General features: G+C 38.0%; 1 non-coding gene across 1 annotated transcript; it reads left to right on the top strand.

Moving 5' to 3' along the window:
- Window positions 1–1,507: 1,507 nt before the first annotated feature.
- Trnaa-agc (transfer RNA alanine (anticodon AGC)) lies at window positions 1,508–1,581 on the top strand. Its single transcript has one exon. It is a non-coding gene; the product is annotated as a tRNA-Ala (tRNA).
- Window positions 1,582–21,103: the final 19,522 nt, after the last annotated feature.

Here is a 21,103-nt window from a genome sequence, read left to right as displayed (position 1 = left end):
CCAAAAGCTAAATAAACTTATTTTCCTTTAAAGCAGCCCGCTTCAGGCATTTCATTAGAGTAATGATAAACTGATGAGTACAGATGTTGCCCAAATTGGGTCACTTAGAATTGTTAGTGAGTTGGTTTCTTTTCTCCTTCTCCTTCTCCTCCTTCTCCTCCTCTTCCTTCTTCTTCCTCTTCTTCTTCTTCTTCTTCTTCTTCTTCTTCTTCTTCTTCTTCTTCTTCCTCTTCTTCTTCTTCTTTTCTTCTTCTTTATCAAAGGAATCCAGATATTAGAGTTATCAGATATAGATTTAAAATAGAGATGAAATAGTGATAAAATATGTCCAAGAAAATAGATATTACTGTATCATCAAATTCAGTAATCTTTCCTTCTCCAAGAAATTCATTAATTCCACTTGTATTTTTCATTTCTAGAAGTTCAATTTAAGTCTTTTCAAATCTTTGTATCTCTACCTAACATAGTTATTCTTTCCTCTATCTATATACTAACTTTTAATTACCTTTGCTTATTAAAATTTTTCATTTCTGAGTTAGTTCAATGGACTGATTTTCAAGTTATTGTGGCCCATTTTATTCTGTTTTGGTTTTTTTTTTTTTTGGTACCGGATAATTTTTGATTGGATATTAGGTACTGTGTCTTTTATCTTGGTGGGTGCTGGATACTTTCGTATTCTTATATATGCTCATGAGCTTTGTTCTAAGACGTAGTTAAGTTTGATCATTTCAGATCTTGTTTTTAAGCCTTGTTAATTTTGTGCTAATCTTGCCCCATTCCTGAGACAAACATTTCTACATATTCTGTTCATTGCACCATAAATTAGGAGCCTTTTCCATATTGATTAGTTGGGACAGATGATATTTCTGCCCCTGCAGCTGATCTAGGTATTTCTCACTCTAATTCTTTCAGATTGGATTTTTCATAGCTTCAGCTGCTTTCCTCACACATATGTTTTTGCCAACACTCAGATGGGTGTTTGAGGGTTTCCTTCAGAAGAACACTTAAAATCTGTTGCTGTGTAGCTCAATTTTCTTGCTACTTTGCTCTATGAATCTGCACTACCTTGCCTCCTTGGACTCTCTACTCTAAATTCATTTTTTAAAATATTATTTTAGAGAAAAAACTCCCAAATTTCAAAACAAGATAATTAGAGGGTAGCAATGTTTAATGCATTGCATATTGTTATTTTTAAATTAGTTACTCAGAGTACAAGATACTGCATGTAATTGTCCAAACAATATTACAATACTACCACAAACTTTTATTTTCAATGAACTAAGAGAAATTAGTACTGCAACTGTCATATATATATATGTAATTTCTTTCAGCTTTTCATACTGAGGAGGTAATACAATGTTAACACATTGAGTCTGATTTATTTCACTTTTGAGTATGGTCTCTAGCTGCATCCATTTACTATAAGAGTCTTAGGTTTGGGGTTAGTCTGATTTATTTCACTTTTGAGTATGGTCTCTAGCTGCATCCATTTACTATAAGAGTCTTAGGTTAGGTATAGCTCAGTGGTAAAGCACTTGCCTAGCATGCACGAGGTCCTGAGTTCAATCCTCAGTATCACCAAAAAAAAAAAAAAAATCTTGTGTATCCTTAAGTCTGAGTAGTACTCCATTGTATAAAAATATCACATCATTTTTAATTCGCCCTTAGGTTGATTGGCATTTATGTTGTTTCCAATCCTATTACAAATCATGCTTGTATAAACATGGTTGCACATCTGTCATTGTGGTCTGATGTTTTCAATTCTTCTGGGAAGATACTCATATGGGGAATAGCTGGGACCTCCAATCCTAGCTTTTTGAGGAATCTCCACACAGATTTCCAGAGTGATCGCACTAGTCCACACTCTCACAAACAGTGGAGAAGGCTTTCTTTTCCCCCACAGCCCCTCCACCATTTGTTATTTGTCAGTTTCTTGATTGTATCCATTCTTTGAGGAGTGAGGAGGAATCTCAGTGTTGTTTCAATTTGCATCTCTCGAATAACCAGCGATGTTGAACATTTTTCATGTATTTATTTGCTGTTTATAGTTCTTCATTTGAGAAGTATGTATTCATCTCCTATGTCCAGTTTTGGATTAGGTATTTAAATTTGGGAGAGCTGATTTTTAAAATTCTTAAATGTTCTTAAATAGTAATCTTTTGTCTGAGGAACGTCTGGTAAACAGTATTTCTCACATTGTGGGTTGTCTCTGTTGGTTTGTCTTGCTGTGCACAAGTTTTTTTAACATGATAAAATCTCAGTTGTTGATTCTTTGTGATAATTCCTGTTTGGTTAGGGTTTATTCATAAAGTATTTGCCTATATCAATGTCTTCAAGAGTTTTGTCTACTTTATTTTCCAGTAGATTTAATGTTTCTGTTTTAATATTTAGATTTTGATCCATTCAGAATTTAGTTTAGTGCAAGATAAAAGATATGGGTCAAACTTTAATCTTTGGCATGTGCAGAGCCAGTTTTTCCAGCACCATTTATTAAAAAGGCTATCTTTCTTCCAATGAATGTGTTTGGCACCTTTGTCAAAGATAAGGTATCAAAGACAAAGATGTCTAGAGTTATTTCTGTACCTTCTAATTGGTTCCACTAATCTTCTGGGTTTTTTGATACTACCATGCTGTTTTTATCACAGCAGCTTAATAGTATAATTTCAAGTCAGGAATTGGGATGCCCCTCTCTTTTACCTTTGTTGCTCAGGATTGCCTTTGCTATTCTAGGTCTCTTCTGGTTCCAGATGAATGTTATGATTGTTTTCTCTAATTCTGTGAGATATGTTATTGGAATTTTGATCAGAATTGCATTAAATTTGTATAACAGTTTTTGAAATGTGGCCATTTTCATTATATAGGTTCTTTCCTACCCAAAAGCAAAGGATGTCTTTCCCTACACTGAATTCTAGAAATATTCTCCATTTCATAAACTGGACAACTGCAAAGCTCAGCTAGTTTGTTTCCTAGTTCTTGGAGGTTACCATCCTTCACTGACTGATATTCAGTGTTCTAAATGGTCTTGTTTCATATACATAGGTTAAATTTATTTAGTGTTTACAAGAAGCAGGATTCACTCAATCTCTGTATACACTGGCTGGTAAGTCTACAACTATATAGTGCAATAAATGAATTTAAGTACACAATAGATACATATAACTTTATGCTAGATCAAGACAAAAAGAGGATAGATACTATCTTTGAGAATGAGAGGGCAATGGTAATTAGGAGCTCCCCCACCTCAGGAAGGTTTATATTACTGACAATGCTCTATCTTTTGACTGGAGTAGTAATTCTCAAGGTGTGTTCACTTTGTGAACATTAAATGGTACACATTATGATTTGACTTTTTTCTGCTCATGTATTTCAGTTCCATTCATAAGTTTACATCAAAATACATTCAAGTTACAGAAATTTAAAAAATCATTTGTTATTGAGGGCACAAATTAACATTCATTCCCAGGGCTGTCGCCAACATAGCCACTCCTGGGAGCTGAAGCACAGAGATATGTAATTAACTCAACCAGGATCATACAGCTGCCAGCTCTTCCAGTGTGCTTTAGAGCTAAGAATCAAACCTGGAACTTGGACTCCTAACTGTTGTTGTGCTCTGCTTCATAGCATTGAAGAAGACTCTGTGTACTGCTGTAGAGATCAACCATCAAAGTAATTTCAAACTCAGTAAAACTGAGAAGTTCTTAAGGAAACAAATTAAAGCCAGGCATACCTTGCTGAGATGTGAAGCTATTGACTCAGTATCCATGGCACTCAGAGCCTGATTGTTGCCAATGGTGGTTGGGTAATGGCATGAGTAGGAAGCAGCTGCTCCTGGTTTCAGAGAAATGTGGACGTGTGGAAGCTCTCTTAATGCCACCTAACAAGCCCTACTCGTTTGTAAGATACAAAACCATAGATGAGTCCATGAATGTTTATGCTTTTCTCAATGGAAAAGAAATAGTTGATTTAGGACAAAGGGTCATTCTGTATTTGAATTTTGTGGAAAAAACTCAGTGGAAGGAGTTGGGGCTTTAAGCCTTACCTCCAGGTCTTACAGGAGTAGAAGAAATTGTTTCTTCTGAAGATGAGAGCATGGTTTTGAAATCATTAATTGGGCAGAAGATACAGACAATCAAAACTTTCAAAAGTCTTTAAAACACAGACAAGTAAAGCATTTTGGTTATGAATTCCACTATGAAAATAACAGTATAGATAAAGATAAGCCATCTCCTGAGGGTCTTCCTGATATTTGTGATAGCTATCTGGAGACATAGTTAGCAGAAGGTTACATTAAACATAAACCTGATCAGTTGACCGTAAATCAGTACGAACCTGGGTCAGGAATTCCTGCCCATGTTGACACACATTCTGCTTTTGAGGATGAGATCTTGGGGTCAGACGTTGTTATGGATTTTAAGCACCCAGATGGTGTCACAGTGCAAGTTACCTTGCCTCGTCGGAGTTTGCTAGTCATGGGAGGAGAATCTAGATATCTTTGGACCCACGAGTACGTATTGAAATGACCTTGATGACTAGATGACTTTCGCTTTGTGAGATTTTTCATTCTTCTCTGTCTGAACCACTGAATCATCTCCTGTGCCTGTGCAGCGAAACTTTTGGGTTCAACCCTCCTAGGGCCATCTGTGACTTTTCCATTTTATATTTTTCTTTCCATTTTTTATTTTCAAACTTTATACAAAGTGGCAAGGATAATAGAGTGAACTCCCCTTATCTTTCACCCAGATTTATCAATTATGAACATTTTGTCTTATATTTCTCTTTCACATATAATTATTAGTTTTGCTGAATCACTTGACAGTTAAAGTACATACCACAATTCTGTACCTTTACATGCTTTACTGAGTATTTCCTAAGAACAAGAACGTTGTCTGTATTCAGTGTTTGACAAACTGTGGCTTGTGAGGCAGATCTAGTCCTCATCTTGTTGTAAGCCTTTAAGCTGAGAATGGATTTTATATTCTTAAAGGATTATAAAACAAAACAAAAACAATAAAGAATATTTGACTTAAAAAAATTCATCCCCAGATCCAGTGTGTCAGGCAGAGCTGGGTTTAGAATTCTTGTCCACACTTTACTACATATGTGACTATACATATTTACTACATTGAAACCTAGCACAATCTGTATGAACCTTAGTTTCCTCTTTTAAGAAATAAATGTGATAGCAATGCCTGTTTCACATGTGGGTATGATAATGAAATGAGATATTTTAAGTGAAAATGTGTCAGGTATATTGTAATTGTATATATACATACATATATATGTAGATACATGTATGTGTGTGCATATGTGTGTGTGGTGTGTGTTATGTTCTTACAGCACTACTCAGTTACAGTAAGTATAAGGTTATGTTACACGTATTACTCTGACATACTCTAGATAACAAAGTTGTCATAATATCTGGACTTGAAGGGAAGAGAAGGAGAGAAGACTTAGCAGAAAGACAACCTGCAAAGAAAGCCGCCCAAATGGAGCAGTGGACATCTAGGGATAAAAGCAGCCAACTGAGACCCCGTGGCAGGGAGGGAGCAGAAGGGTTAATGACCCCCAGTTCACTGTCCTCTGGTCTTCTTATCTATTGTCAATGTCATGTCTTCAGTCAGAAACTGGCCTCCACTCATCAAATAGATACCACAGAGCAAAGGAGTCACAGATACTTTTTGTACAACTTGAACAAAGTCACTGAACAGAGTAACAGACACTGAGCGGATTGGTAGAAATCGTGCAAACCACACCTGAGATACTTTCAAAGACTTTTTTCCTAAGAAGAGAATCATATGTTAACATTTGTGAGTCAGACAAGGAAAGAGAGAGATGGAGGAAGAGGAGGAGGGGCAGGGAGAGGGAGAGAGAGAGAGAAAGAGGGAGAGAGTTTAGAAGGATACACAGGAAACTGTACCAACGGTCTCTCTGAAGTAGAGCACAATCACACTAGAGAGATTAAGCGTGGGAGTGCGGCAGGCCCAAAGGAAGAAAATGGAAGGGTGTGGGTATTTGCAAAGGGACTATTTACACAGGTGTGGGCACAGTGGAGCACAGGAGAGAGTGAGTTAGCTCAGATATGGAATCAATGAGACTGTGTCCACTCCTACCCTTTATGGGCCCAGGGGAGGGAGTAGTTACCAGCACCGTGAAGGGGAAAGATCATGTTGAGAAGCCCTCCTGGAGGGCAGCAGTGACCTACGGTTGAAGGGTTCAGTCTGAGGCTACCTTGCAAGAAGGATGCCCAGGGAGTAAGTGCTCTGGATGCTCCTTGCTCTTTTCCTCTGTTTGTTAGCCAGCGTCTCCCAGGGGGCAACCCACCCACAAGCCAGAGGACCAAAGAACCGGGCTAGTGCCACAGAAGTGGAAAATGAGTCTGGGGGCGAGCAGAAGACGTCTAGCAGAGAACATAATTCCCTTTTGGTTGCCTTTTGTACTATTAAATTATTTTCCTCCTCCACATGCACACACTATTTTAACAGCACACAAATAAAAAATAAACATTCCCTCTCCCATTTTGCACAAAGCATCAAAATGAAAAGCATTTTTCTTTGAAGGGGGAGGAACAAAGTGTGGACACAACCATTTTCTCCCTAAAGGGCTGAGCATTCTAGGAGAGGCTGACAGATTGATCAGTATCCAGGCTGAAATTTTCTATTTGTGTGTATCTACCCCAAATGCATCCCTTTCCCATGATGTTTTCTTCCCTGCTCTTCTGAAACAGTGACAGGTAAGAATTTATTTACTCCTGTTGTTTTCCTTCTTCTGTCTCCCTTTCTTTCCCTGAACTCCATCCCGTTTCCCCCTATAATTCCTGTTTATAACTAGCAATTTTGGACTCATGATTCAACTGTGCAATTTGTTGGTGATATTTCTTTCAGGTATCATTGTTTAGATAGATGCACACTGAATGGCTCAGTTTTAAGATTTTCTGACAGTATGTCTCTTCCCTAAAGGGTCTCCCGGAATTGTGGCTTTTGGTTTTGTGCTTTGCCCATTTGCATCCTGTTCAAGGACAGCTTTCCAGGTACACTACTGTTTCCTGTCTAGGCCTCTTCTGACTTCTGGTAACTTTGGTAGAAACTGTCTCTTTTTCTCAGCTCCAGTGACACTTCTTTCTCAATAAATTATGCTCTTTCAAACAGATGTTGAGGAACATGACATTTGGAACATATCATAGTTGCACCCTAACACACACCTTCGTCAGACAGTAAGTAAAAGAAGAAGAGGACCTCGCTGATGTGGAAAATCAATGCAAAAGATTTACATATTCTCTCACTCTCTACCTCTCTACCTGGCTCGACCCAGCTGTTCCCTCCCTTGACTGTAGTTTTGGAATTTTCATGTTTTGTTTGCAAAATTTTCTCCCATTGAAGAATCATAGAATTCAAAGATGAAGCCCAAAAGAAGGTTTTTTTTTTTAAACACTTACTCTTGTTCCTGTGGAAAATATATAAAATACAAAGAGTTAACAGCAGAGACAACAAAGAGAACATTTAAAAAGTGCTTATGGTCGGTTGTAATGGTTTGGATGTCCATTTGTAACCTAAACTTCACTTGTCAGGGGCTTGATCTTCCATGCCTGGTGTTGACTTGGTGGAATCTTTAAGAGATGGAGAAGTGGTTAGATCTTTGCAGCACTGTTCTCAGAAGGGACTAATGTAGCTAATATAGGACTCAAGTTAACTTCCTTGACAATGAGTTTGTATAAGAGTGTGAGTCTGGTTCTTGTATGTCTTTCTGATTTCTTTTCCTGCAAGGTGACCTCTCCTTCTTGCCCTTGCTCCATGATCTCATGTGTCCAAGGACAAATGAATAAATCGCCAGAGATTGCCCATGCTGGTTGAAATTTGTGTCTCCAAAACTGCCTGCTAAATAAACCTCTTTTGTGCATAAAGTACCCAGCCTTGGGTATTAAGCTGTAACAATAGAAAATGGACTAATACAATTGGCACTGTTAGTATTTGAACATATTTCTTCTAGGTATTTTCCTTAGAAGGTTTTCAGAAATATACTTATCTTCCAAAATAAATTAAACCTTATAAAGATTTTGGCCAAAGAGGCACAACATGTCTTTTTAAAAAATTGGGTAACATAGAAAGTATACATATGAAACTGAAAAATATAATTTTCCCTGCCCAAGAATAATAATTTCCCTTTTTGATATATACAATTTCATATTTTTTCAGATATACATATATATTTTATTCTTTCTGTTGTTTTTTAAGAAAATTATATATATTACTTTTTAACTTTTTGGTTTCTTTCCTTTTAGTGAATACTGATTTATACTATTGACTTTCAAAATTTTTGTATCATAATACACAGTGAGAAATAATGCTTTAAACTATGATCCAGTGTAGTGTATGTACAGTACTCATACATTTATAATTGAAATAAAAATTTCATGAACCTATACACCTCCATTATGTATCATGTAGTCTGTTATTTTCTATTTTATTCTCTTTCATTTTAAAAAAAGTGCCGGTTATGACCCAGTAAGTTTATTTCAAGACTTGCTAATGGGTTGTGATTTACATTTTCAAAAACATTCTCCTATGCTGTAGGTTTAATGGCTTTATTTTGAACACCATAGCTTTTAAGTTGCATAGGAGGTCTTGTCCAGCCTCTTCGTATTATATGCAGAGGAGTGAAAAATTTTAATTTATCAATAGCTGGTAACAGAATTCTCCTCCGGGAGAGAATTTTCTTTGTTTAGGGAAATACCTTCATAAATGTGTATTGGCAGAGTTGTGCTGGGGAGGAAGTAGCTGAGCCATTCTGTACAATGGATAAACAGAAATTTGGACTAAAGAACATAGAGGCAAACAGCAGGTGGGATAGGCAGAATGTAAATGAACAAAAAGAGAAAAAGCTTTTAGAAACAGGGATATCTAATACTGTTTATATTATTTGTATTGCTGTTGTAAATTCATATACCTGCTAAAGTTTTAGTAAGGTTTAAAATTAGCCAGGTGTCTTTCAAAAGCAAGGGATAGAATTACAACTCAAATAGGATTAAGGAAAGTAAGCTTGGGGTGTTTATTTAAATATGAAATTGAATACACCAAGCATGGCTGAATCTAGGGTCTTAAATAATATTATCAAAATTTGGTTTCTTTAAACGTATTTGTCTCCAATTTGGCTTTATTCTCAGATGTTAATTCATAACCATCCCCCTCCAAGATCCATTATGGCCATGGGCGTGGAGTGCTATGTTCTGGACTGGATCATATGTTCACTCGTGGACCCAGAGGTGACATCATGAATTCATTTCCACTTGGACTGAGGTGGACCAGGAAACAATGGAGATTCATCAATGGAGCATCAGTGGGGGGAAGCAAACACAGTATATGCCCACTATAGAATCATTCATACAAATACTTCCTATGAGTGGTGGAGATTAAGAGGCTGAAGTCTTTTTCTGCATGCCCCAAAGCAGAATAGAATTCCACATAAGGGACATCATGATGATCACTAAATAGGGCTAAGAACAAAATAATAGCACCTTGGAGTACTCATGGAGCACACCAGACTTTCTACAATTTGTGCCATGCGTGCCTATCAATTTTGTCTAGGTGTCAAAGAGAAAGTAGGCCCTTGAAGATACCTGTAGTGCATAAATGGGGAAACTGTTTCCTGGAGAAATTCAGAGGCTTCCCCAGTCACAAGCTGAGTTTTACTCAAACCAGGTCTGCTCATAATCTTCCCACATGTAGGCAGTGTTTCCTCTGTGTCACCCCATCACTGTCCCCTGCTCCTCCCATGAAACCTAGAGATGCCTCAGTGTTCTGTCTCTAGCATTTTCTCATTACCCTATTTTGTTTAGCTTTCTGTGTTTTCCACAAAGTACCTGGCAAAGTCAACTTTGAGGAGCAAATGTTTAAGTTTCACAGTTTCAGAGGTTTCAGTCTATGAGTAGCTGTTCCCTTGATGTGGTGCAAAAGTAAAGCAGAGCCTCATGACAGTGGGCTGTGGAGGGGCAGAGTCACTCAGCTCATGGCAGCCAGAAACAGAGAGTGTGGCAAAGAACCAGAGAACTTGTGCCAATGGGCTTCTCCTCTTGCTTTTGCTTCTTCTGGGTCCCCATTCTATTGGGCAGTGCCATCGTCATTCAGGGTAGATCTCTACCATCAGTTCATGTCCCCCACATCAGTCCCTTCTGGAAACACTGTCACAGACACCCCCAGAAGTGTGCTGTACCAATATCCTAGCAGTTCTCACTCCTGCCATCTTGATAATCCAGATTTAACATCACAGAGCCCCTGCCCAGTCCTTGGGCTGCCTGGGAGCTCTGCCTGGAGCAGGAAAGAGGAGTTTACAAGGGGATAGAGGAGTCAGGCTTACTCTTTAGGAGCCAAGAAAACTCAGATCTCTGGAAAGGTACAGGGTCCAAGAAGAGAAGCAAACCCAAGGGGTGATGTCAGTGGAACAAGACAGAATCACTGAGAGAAAACAAAATTTGAAAAAGAGATTGATCTCTGCTGCACCTAGCCATCGGTGTGCAGAGGAGGGGCTAGGCGGATCTGGGGCGCCTGCATCGGCCTCCCTGTGTGTCTGGAGGTCTGTGGATGTCTCCGCGGGCGGTGGAGCATTGCGGGTTCTGGAGGCCCTGCAGCCTGTGGTGAGTGCTCAGCACACTCTGCCCAGAGCCCAGACTGTTTGGGTCCCTCCAGGCTTCCAGGTGCAGTGAAGGGGAGAGGTGGGTTTGAGGCGTCTACATCTGCCTCCACATCCCGGCTGTGATTGGAGAGCTGTGGAGCTTCCAAGGGGCAGGTGGGCGCACAGTGTCCCTGAGACCCAACTTGTCTGGAACTGCAGAGTTCTGAGCAGGCAGAGGAGGGCCATTGGTTCTGCGGGCCCAATGGCTTGGGGTAGCGTGGTGCCAGAGTCTCAGTAGCTGCAAACATAGAAGGGGATTTTCAACAGATCCTGAGGAAGCTTTCAAATAACACTTGAAACACAGAAATATAGGAAAATGACAAAACGAAAGACCAAATTACAACCTCAAACCTCCAGCCCATCTCAAGAAACCCTAGGTGCAATGTATATAGAAGAAAATATATGCCATTCACCTCAAATATAGGACACAATAGCTACTGAAATTGACAAGCAACTCCAGGAAGCTTTAAAGAAATTCAAACTTGAAATAATCTCCCAGATAAAAGAAGAAATGATAAAAGAAATGAAAGAGATTCTGAATATATCTAAAGAAAACACAGATAAAAAATTGGAGGAACTAAACAAAAAGATAGAATCCCTAGACGAGCAATATAAGAAACAAACAGAATACATAATGCAGATGCACAGAGATATACAGGAAATAAAAAACTCTACTGAAAGTTGTAAAAAAATGCCTTAATGAAAGTTCAGATAGAATTTCAGACCTTGAAGACAGGATTGCAGCTAGTGAACAGGAAAGGAAAGATCTTTTAAAAATAACAAGGAATCAGGAAACAATAATTCAACAACTGCAAGACAATGCAAAGAAGAATAACATAAGAATGATAGGGATTAATGAAAAAGAAGGAGACAACATAAAGGATGTCAAGAGGATATTTAGAGAAGTAATAGCTGAAAATTTCCCAAGCATGAGATCAGAAACCAACATCAAGATCAGTGAAGCATATAGAACTCCAAATAGTCATAACCAAAATAAAACTACACCCAGACATATAATAATCACCAACCCAGAAATCCAACATAAGAATAGAATACTAAAAGCTGTCAGAGAGAAAAGACAGATCACTTATAAAGGAAAACCTATCAGAATCACAGCAGACTTCTCAGCACAAACAATAAAGTCAAGAAGAGCATGGAGTGAAGTATTCCAGATCCTAAAGCAAAATGATTTCCAACCTAGACTTATATATCCTACAAAACTATCATTCAAAACTGATGGTGAAATACGATACTTCCATGACAAAGAACAGCTGAAGAACTTCATGAACACCAAACCAACCCTGCAAAAAATATTGAAAGACAGTTTAGATACACAAAGGAAAAAACCACTAAGCAAAGCAAATAATTAAACAGAAAAGAAAGATAAAGATGCAACAGCAGAGAGATAACATTCCAACAATAAACCAGCATTTAACAGTAATAACCATTAATGTAAATGGTCTCAATGCACCAATCAAAAGAAACAGACTAGCAGAATGGATCAAGAAACAGAATCCAACCATATACTGTTTAGAGGAAACCCATCTAACCCAGAAGGATACTCACAGACTGAAAGTCAAAGGATGGAAAACAATACTTCATGCAGCAGGAATCCAAAAAAAGGCAGGAGTAGCCATTTTGTTTGCAGACAACGTGAACTTTAAACCAACAATGACCATAAAGGACAAAGAAGGTCACTACATACTTGTAAGGGGAAAACTCCAAGAGGAAGAGATAACTATCTTAAATATATATGCACCAAACTCCAGAGCACCCAGTTATATAAAACAACTATTAACAGAAATGAAAACTCAAATTATCAGTAACACAATTGTAACAGGAGACCTTAATATGCCATTGATACCAAGGGACAGATCAACCAAACAGAAAATGAGCAAAGAAATAACAGAACTGAATCACACCTGTGAACAAATGGGTTTGATAGACATATACAGAATGTTCCACCCAACAACATCAGAATACACATTCTTCTCAGCAGTACATGGATCATTCTCTAAAATAGACCATATATTAGCTCACAGAACATATTTAAACAAATGCAAAAGAGTTGGAATCATCCCTTGCATGTTATCGGATCATAGCGCTCTGAAATTAGAAATTAATGATAAAAGATACTGCAAAAATCCCGCAAACACATGGAAACTGAATAACACACTCTTGAGTAATCAGTGGGTCACAGAAGAAATTAAAGAAGAAATTAAACAATACCTAAAAGAAAATGAAAATGCAGATACAACTTACCGGAATCTGTGGGATGCAATGAAAGCTGTCCTGAGAGGAAAATTTATTGCACTGAGTTCCCACATCAGGAAAACAGAACGAATACAAATAAATAACTTGATGCTACACCTCAAACAGTTAGAAAAAGAAGAGCAAGTCAAGCCCAAAGCCAAAAGAAGAGAGGAAACTGTAAAAATCAGAGCAGAAATCAATGCAATAGAGACTAAGAAAACAATCCAAAGAATCAACAAATCAAAGAGTTGGTTCTTTGAAAGAATAAATAAAATTGATAAGTCCCTAGCCAACCTTATTAAAAAATGGGAAGAAAAAGCTCAAATTCATGCAATAAGAAATGAAAAAGGTGAAATCACTACAGACCCAATAGAAATACAGAAGATCATCTACACCTATTTTGAAAACCTCTACTCTCAAAAGTTTGATAACACAGAAGAAATAGACAGATTCCTAGAAACATATGAAGTACCAAAGCTAGATCAAGAGGATGTAAAACTGTTGAATAACCCAATCTCTGTTAATGAAATTGAAAATGTAATTAAGTCCTTACCCACCAAGAAGAGTCCAGGCCCAGATGGATTCACTGCAGAATTCTACAAGAAATACAAAGAAGACCTAATGTTGACACTCCTCAAACTATTCAATGAAATTGAAAGGGAAGCAATCCTTCCTAAGTCATTCCTGGAAGCAAATATTACTTTAGTACCAAAACCTGAGAAAGACCCAACTAAAAAAGAGAACTATAGACTGATCTCCCTAATGAACACAGATGCAAAAATCCTCAATAAAATATTGGCAAATAGAATGCAGCAAATCATCAAGAAGATTATACACCATGACCAACTGGGATTCATCCCAGGGATGCAAGGATGGTTCAACATACGCAAATCAATAAATGTAACCCACCATATCAATAAAGCCAAAAATAAGAATCACATGATCATTTCTACAGATGCAGAAAAAGCCTTCGATAAGGTCCAACATTTATTCATGATAAGAACTTTACAGAAAATTGGAATAGATGGTCTTTACCTCAATATAATAAAGGCCATTTATGACAAACCAACAGCCAGCATCATACTAAAGGGCCAAAAATTGAAAGCCTTTACTTTAAAATCAGGCACAAGACAAGGATGTCCTTTATCACTACTCCTATTTAATATAGTACTGGAAGTACTAGCCAGAGCAATTAGGCAAGAAAGAGAAATAAAAGGGGTAAAGATAGGAAAAGAAGAAGTTAAATTATCATTGTTTGCAGATGACATGATACTCTACATAGAAGACCCCCTAAACTCCATTGAAAGACTCTTAGATACAATAAATAAATTCAGTAATGTGGCTGGATACAAAATCAATACTCAGAAATCAATAGCATTCCTATACACGAACAACAAAATCACAGAGAGGGAAATAAGAGAAACTGCACTCTTCACATTAGCAAGCAAAAAAAATGAAATATTTAGGAATTACTCTTACAAAAGAAGTGACTTATACAGTGAAAATTATAATACACTGAAAAAGGAAATTGAGGATGATCTCAGAAAATGGAAAGACATCCCTTGCTCATGGATAAGAAGAACAAACATTGTGAAGATGGCCATTCTCCCAAAACTGTTGTACAGATTCAATGCAATCCCAATAGAAATACCGTCAACATACCTTATAGATCTAGAGAAATCACTCCTAAATTTCATCTGGAACCAGAAGAGACCTAGAATAGCAAAGGTAATTCTAAGCAGCAAAGACAAAGCAGGAGGCATCACAATACCTGACTTGAAGTTATACTACAAAGCAACAGTAGTAAAATCAACATGGTATTGGAATCAAAACAGAGCCGAAGATCAATGGAATAGATTAGAAGATACAACCACAACTACAAACACACTCAACCACCTTATTTTTGATAAAGGAGCCAAGCAGGTTCACTGGAAGAACAACAGTCTCTTTAATAAATGGTGCTGGAAAAACTGGCTCTCCATTTGCCGAAAATTAAAGCTATACCCATGTCTATCACCATGTACTAAATTAAAATATAAATGGGTCAACGATCTGAATATTAAAAGAGAAACACTAAATCTATTGGAAGACAAATTGGGTAGGAACCTTGAAGACATAGGAGTAGGTAGAGTATTCATGAACAAGACTCAAACTGCACAGGAAATACTCCCCAGAATCAATAACTGGGACCACTTCTTATTAAAAAGTTTCTGCATGTCAAAAGAAATATCCAGCATAGTGAAAAGAAAACCCACAAACTGGGAAAAGATTTTAGTGAATTCTCTCTCAGACAAGGGTCTCTTGTCTAAAACGTATAAAGAATTAAAAAAAACTCAGACCCCCAAAATTCAAAGATCCAATCCAAAAATGGGCATTTGAGATGAATACGCATTTCTCAGATGAAGAAATGCAAATGGCAAATTAATACATGAAAAAATGTTCATCATCATTGGTCATTAGAGAAATGCAGATTAAAACCACACTGAGATACCATCTCACTCCTGAAAGAATGGCCAGGATCAAGAAAACCAACAACAACAAATGCTGGAGAGGATGTGGGGAAAAAGGAACTCTCCTGCACTGTTGGTGGGAGTGTAGACTGGTACAGCCTTTGTGGAGGTCTGTATGGAGATTTCTCAAAAAGTTGGGATTGGAAATCCCATTTATTCCAGCTATTCCACTTCTAGGCATATTCCCAGAAGAACTGAAAGCATCATACCACAGGGATATATGTGCACCTATGTTTATAGCAGCACAATTTGTAATCGCCAGATCTTGGAAACAACCCAAGTGTCCATCAACTGAAGAATGGATAAAAAAGTTGTGGTATTTCTATACAATGGAGTATTATTCAGCTATAAAGAAGGATCACATTGAGATATTTATCAATAAATGGGCACAGCTTGAGACCGTACTCATAAGTGAAATAAACCAATCTCGCATGTGTGAATACCGAATAGTTTCCCTAATGTAAGTAATGATTCAAATATATAAAAATATGTGGTAATCATGATTCCCCATTATGTGGCCTTGAAGCCTTATGAAGTTTTCACTTATTAATTGCAAAGGCTTTATTCTGGGCTTCTTGATACGGAAATATTTGAAGCTATAGTATATGAAGTTTTATTCAAATATTTCAAGGTAAAAGACAGACACTATGGTAACTATTATTAAGTCGGGTTATTTGGTGGTGAAGCACTAGGTTGCTGAAACAGTCATGCTTTGACCTGCGTTGGTATATTGTTATGTCCTGTTTTATCTCAATCTCTCCCTTATTCTTTAAAAAAATTATTTAGTTATTTCTTATGTTTGTTTTAATTAAGGGGGAAAATTAAAAAAATTAGCAGGATACATAGTAGTAACTTTTTTCGATTTCCTATTAACTTGTTTTGAAATCCTGTAATACTCCCACAATCTTGTTTTGACTGATTAGACTCTGTTCCATTCTGTATGATAGTATCAAGTTTGAGGGTATAGACAACTACTTTGAAGGCAATAAGATTCACTAAGACGCCCATTCTGGTTTGACTATTGTCTCCTTTGGAAGTCCTGTAATGTTTACAATGCCTAAGTTTTATTGGTCTTGTTCTCTACTGTTTTGTTCAACTTTATAATATCTAATGAGATAGACAATTCTTTTTAAGGAAACAAGAGACATCGTTGATAACCATTGTTGATAACCTTGTACTCTGTTTTACATCATGTGCTATGTCTATCCTTGGTTTTGACTGACAGCTTTGTTTTGCCATATTTGACTTTATTCTCTCCCCCCCTAAAAAAGTAATAAGAAATAAGGAGTAATAAAACCCAATATGTGTAAATTTTGTTGTAAAAAAGAGAGGGAAAAAAAAGAGCTCCAAAGGATACAACAGCAAGTGTGTTTAGGGTTGTTAAATAGCTGACCATATTAATGTTTTTGGTTGGATCATTGAACACAACTGTTTGCAGTCTAACTGTTTGAATGTCCACTTTGTATTCTTTGATACTGTGATTTGAGCAACTATTTCTAAGATGATAATATGTAATCTATTAACTAGTGATTTCTTACTGTTTTTTTTGTAGTTCTGTATTACGTGTACCCTTACACCACTCTGTTTTGTTTTGTGTTCTTCTCTTTTTCCTTTCAAATAAAATTAAAAAGAAAAGAAAAAGAGATTGATCTATTTAGTACCTCCTGTTTAGTAGGCTTTTTGTATATATAATTTTATTTAATTTTTACAGAAATTTTTGTTTCGGGGACATAAATAACTCAGTGAGGGGAAGGAAAGAGAATTGGAGGTGAGGGTAGAGGTTGGCAGAGGCCATGCTCTGAAGTTTTCAATTTGGTTGAATTAACGAATGAATGGATGAAGTTTATAGCTGTATTTTACTTGAGATGCTGCAAAACTAAAAAAGCATTATTAACGGAGTTATTTATGTTAAATGATATATAATGTCTTTTTGACTTATAATTGGGGAAGCCAAATTCAAGGTGCCTAGAAGCTTGGCTTCCTCTGAGCCTGTGAGGGAAGGATCTGCTCTGCACTTCTTTCAGCTTTTGATGGGTTCTTAGTACTCTTTGGGGTTCTTTGATGCAAAAGACACAACCCTCTTTCCTGTCTTCACCTCACATGGTGTTCTTTCTGTGTGAGTAACTGTCTCGATTTCCCCTTTACTTAAGGACACATTCATAGTGAATGAGGGGACTAACCTATTCCACTGTGACTTCATCCTAACACCTAGCTAAACTCTATTTCCAAATAAAATCAGGTAATGATGTACTGAAGTTTAAGGCTTTAATTGGAATTTGAGATCTATGTCAGTCCACTCAAAACAATAGATGTGTGAGGTCTTGTGAAAATCTGGGTTAAATGAAATTAAACAGATTTCTGTTGACCTTAGAGCACCTGAAGTGATTTTAAAATGTGCTGGAAAATTTTTCACACTCCTCCTTTTGAGAGGTAACACTTCTGCTTCTTCCCTGGAATCTAAGACTAACAGGTTATGATGCAAATGACAATGTGTGATTTCTAAGGCAGGATTATAAAAGGCCAGGCCAATTTCTTTCTTTTGCTATAATATGGAGGCATCGATATGTGTATTAACTGGCCTGAGTTACTGGCTGAGCCTAGCTCTCTAGTTACCTTGCCCATGTGCAGAAAGGTGAGTGAAAAGAATCTACCTGGACTTCCACTCTCCAGCTCTAGCCTTTTGGTTCCCAGCCATCAGAGCTTTCCCAGTTAAAATCCCAGAAAACATGGAGCACAGCTATATGGTCCCTGAGTACCCTGGGTCTAAAAGCACAAAATCCATGAACGTGATAAAAAGGTGTTGTTTGAAACAAGTAAGTTTAAGTGGGTATGTATTAATCAGGGTTATTCAAAGAAACAGAATGATGGAGATTTGTGTATTTATTCATCAATCATCTATAGATATATAATTCTAATGCAGGTAAAACATTCTGTAGGATAGATGTTATGTAAGATAACTGTTTCCTCTATTGGACTGTGGGTCCTGCATATACAGATTTAACAGTAGATAGAAAATTTTTAAAAATTGTGCCTATACTGAAAATTTAAAGATGCTTTTTTATCAGTAGTACTTAAACAGTATAACAAATATTTACAGAGCATTACATTATGATAGGTATTATAAGCCATCTAGAAATGATTTCAAGCATAGAAAATGCTATGCTAGTTAATGTAAGAGACTGTAGCATTGTGGATTTTGGTATCAGTAGGGTGTCTTGGAGCTAATCCCTCTTGGATACTGAGGGTTGACGGTCTATATGGAGAGAGTTATTGCAAGGAATTGGCCCAGGGGATTGCAGAGGCTGGGATGTCTGAACTCTTGCAGATAGAGCTGGAAGGCTGGAGACTGGAGGCCCAGAAAAGAGCTAACATTGTAATTCAAGTTTCTAGGCAGAATTTCTTCTTCTTCAAAGGAGGTAAGTCATTTTTTTCCTCTTTGAGTCTTGAACTGATTGGTAAAGCCCACCCATATTCTGATAGTAATTTGTTTTACTTGAAGTCTACAGATTTAGCTGATAATCTCATCTAAAAACATAGAGCAATGTCTAGACCAGTGTTGGGTCTGCCAGAGCTGACATACAAAGCTAACTATCACTACTTGGTTTGTTATGCAGCAAGACCAGTCCCTCATAGCCTGCTGTTGCATGCCATGACCTTCCAAGGGAGAAATAATACAACATTTTCCAATTCTCTTTGGTCAAATCTCCTCTTTCCCACTTTTAAAGCAGATTTTGTGCATCATGACATTTTGTAGAAGACCTCTAAAGAGGCTTGATTTGGAGTCAGACCGGACCAAGTTCAACTCCTGACTGTCCTATCTCCCAGTGATGTGAATTTAAACACGTATTTAAACTTGTGAGCCTTGATTGTCACATCTATAAACTGAGAGAACCATACTTATCTTAAAGCTGTTAAAAGTTATACATTAAGTGAGCAATGGAAAGTGTTATGTGCTCAACGATTCCCTGTCCTGCAGGGCTCAAGTGTTGGGAGCTTGGGCCCCAGTGCAGAGGCTTTTGGGAACTGATAGGGTCATAAAAGACAAGGATACTCCACAGATAAGGTCACAGCTCAATGGGTTTATTAGCAGGTAGGACCCAACTGAATGAAGCAAGTTGACTGGCACATGGCTTGCAAAGGTTTCTTTTGTTTCAGGGCTTTCTTCTCTGGCTGTCTAGTGTCTCTTTGTTTCTGGCTGCCATGAGGTGAGCAGCTTTCCTTCACCACAATGTTTCTTCCTCACCACAAGCCTGTCAATGGAGCTGGTCAGCCATGGACAGAAAACTCTGAAATTTCAAGCCCAAAATAAATACTCCTCTTCTCAATTAATATTCTCAGGCATTTATCACAACAAAAAAAAGTGCTGACTAACACACAATGGGCTCAGTATAGTACCTGGACACACAATTTTTATTTTTGCTTTAGTTTATTTATTTACAAGCCAGCCCCAGATTTTGCCAGTCTGTATGGCTGCTCCTGCTTTAAAGGTTTACATTGTGATGTTAAAGCTTTCATCTCAGTTTCTAGAAGGTTCTCTCCCTCTCCCTTCTCTTTCTTCCTTACTTTATTTATTCTTCCCCTCTCACTTTTCATTTTCCTTTGGAAAAGCAGGTCTCCCTCACTGGGGAATGTGGCATGTTTCACAAATTTATCTTACTTGTCACTTTAGCCAGCCACGGTTCTCAGGACCACTGCCTCCCATTTCCCAGGCGGGCTGCTTTCTCTGCTTCAGTTCCCCGCCTTCTGCCTCCATCTGCCGCTGCCCTGCCCTAGCAGCCCCTCTCAGCTCCGGACAGACCCTCTTCTTGCAACAGGGGCAACAAAGAACTGCTGAGACTTGTATGCTGATGTGACTCAAAGTTCCAGGAGGGGAGAAGGCAGGAAGGTATAAACTGTCGCTGCTAACTGCTACTGGGAATAATAGGTTTAGGACCCATAGACTGGACTCTGTGATCCCTGACGGAGTCGCCCACACCCTGACAGTGACCATGGTGCTCAGGGCATTGGAACTCACACCCTACTTCCACCACCCAAACCGAGGCTGCCTCTTTATATCCTCAGTGGGAGGCCTCATTCCAGGGTGACCGGCAGAGGCAATTTCCACTCTACTCACGGAACTCTGGCTCCATTATCAGGGAGGTTATATTCTGCATTGGGCAGGGTCTGTCAGAGAAACACAACCCATAGGATACATAGCAAATGTAGCCTATAATACATCACATTTATGTATAATGAAATATGGGAACTATCAGGAATTGTTTGCATAGTCACAGAGCTGAGACGTTCATACTCGGACGAAGTGATAGTACAGTTCCAGTCAGACTCTGGGTGATTTACATTGAGCAGATGCTCATTGGCTCATAGCTCTATAAACTGGGAAGTCAAATGATGGTGCTTGCATTCAACAAGGATATGCATGTTTACCTGTCAGAAGGCAGAAAGGTAAGAGAGACGATTAGGGAGCCAAACTGGCCCTTTCTCGGGGATGAGAGTGGAGCCCTTATGACTTAATCACCTCCTGGAGCCAGGAGACTGGGTAGAATGTTTCATTTTGAGTCTGCTTTTGAAGTCAGGAGAAGATCAATGTCCCAGATTGAAGATGGTGGGATGGGGGTGTCATAGTTTTAAATGCTAATCTCATCCCGATTATGGGATTACATCTTCATAGACATATCCAG

This window comes from Cavia porcellus, unplaced genomic scaffold, assembly GCF_034190915.1.
Source record: "Cavia porcellus strain 051 isolate PalLab524CR breed Dunkin Hartley unplaced genomic scaffold, mCavPor4.1 scaffold_16, whole genome shotgun sequence".
In the NCBI taxonomy this organism is placed as follows: Eukaryota; Metazoa; Chordata; class Mammalia; order Rodentia; family Caviidae; genus Cavia; species Cavia porcellus.
The sequence above is the reverse complement of the archived record's forward strand: the minus strand, read 5'-3'. Positions and strand labels throughout refer to the sequence as shown.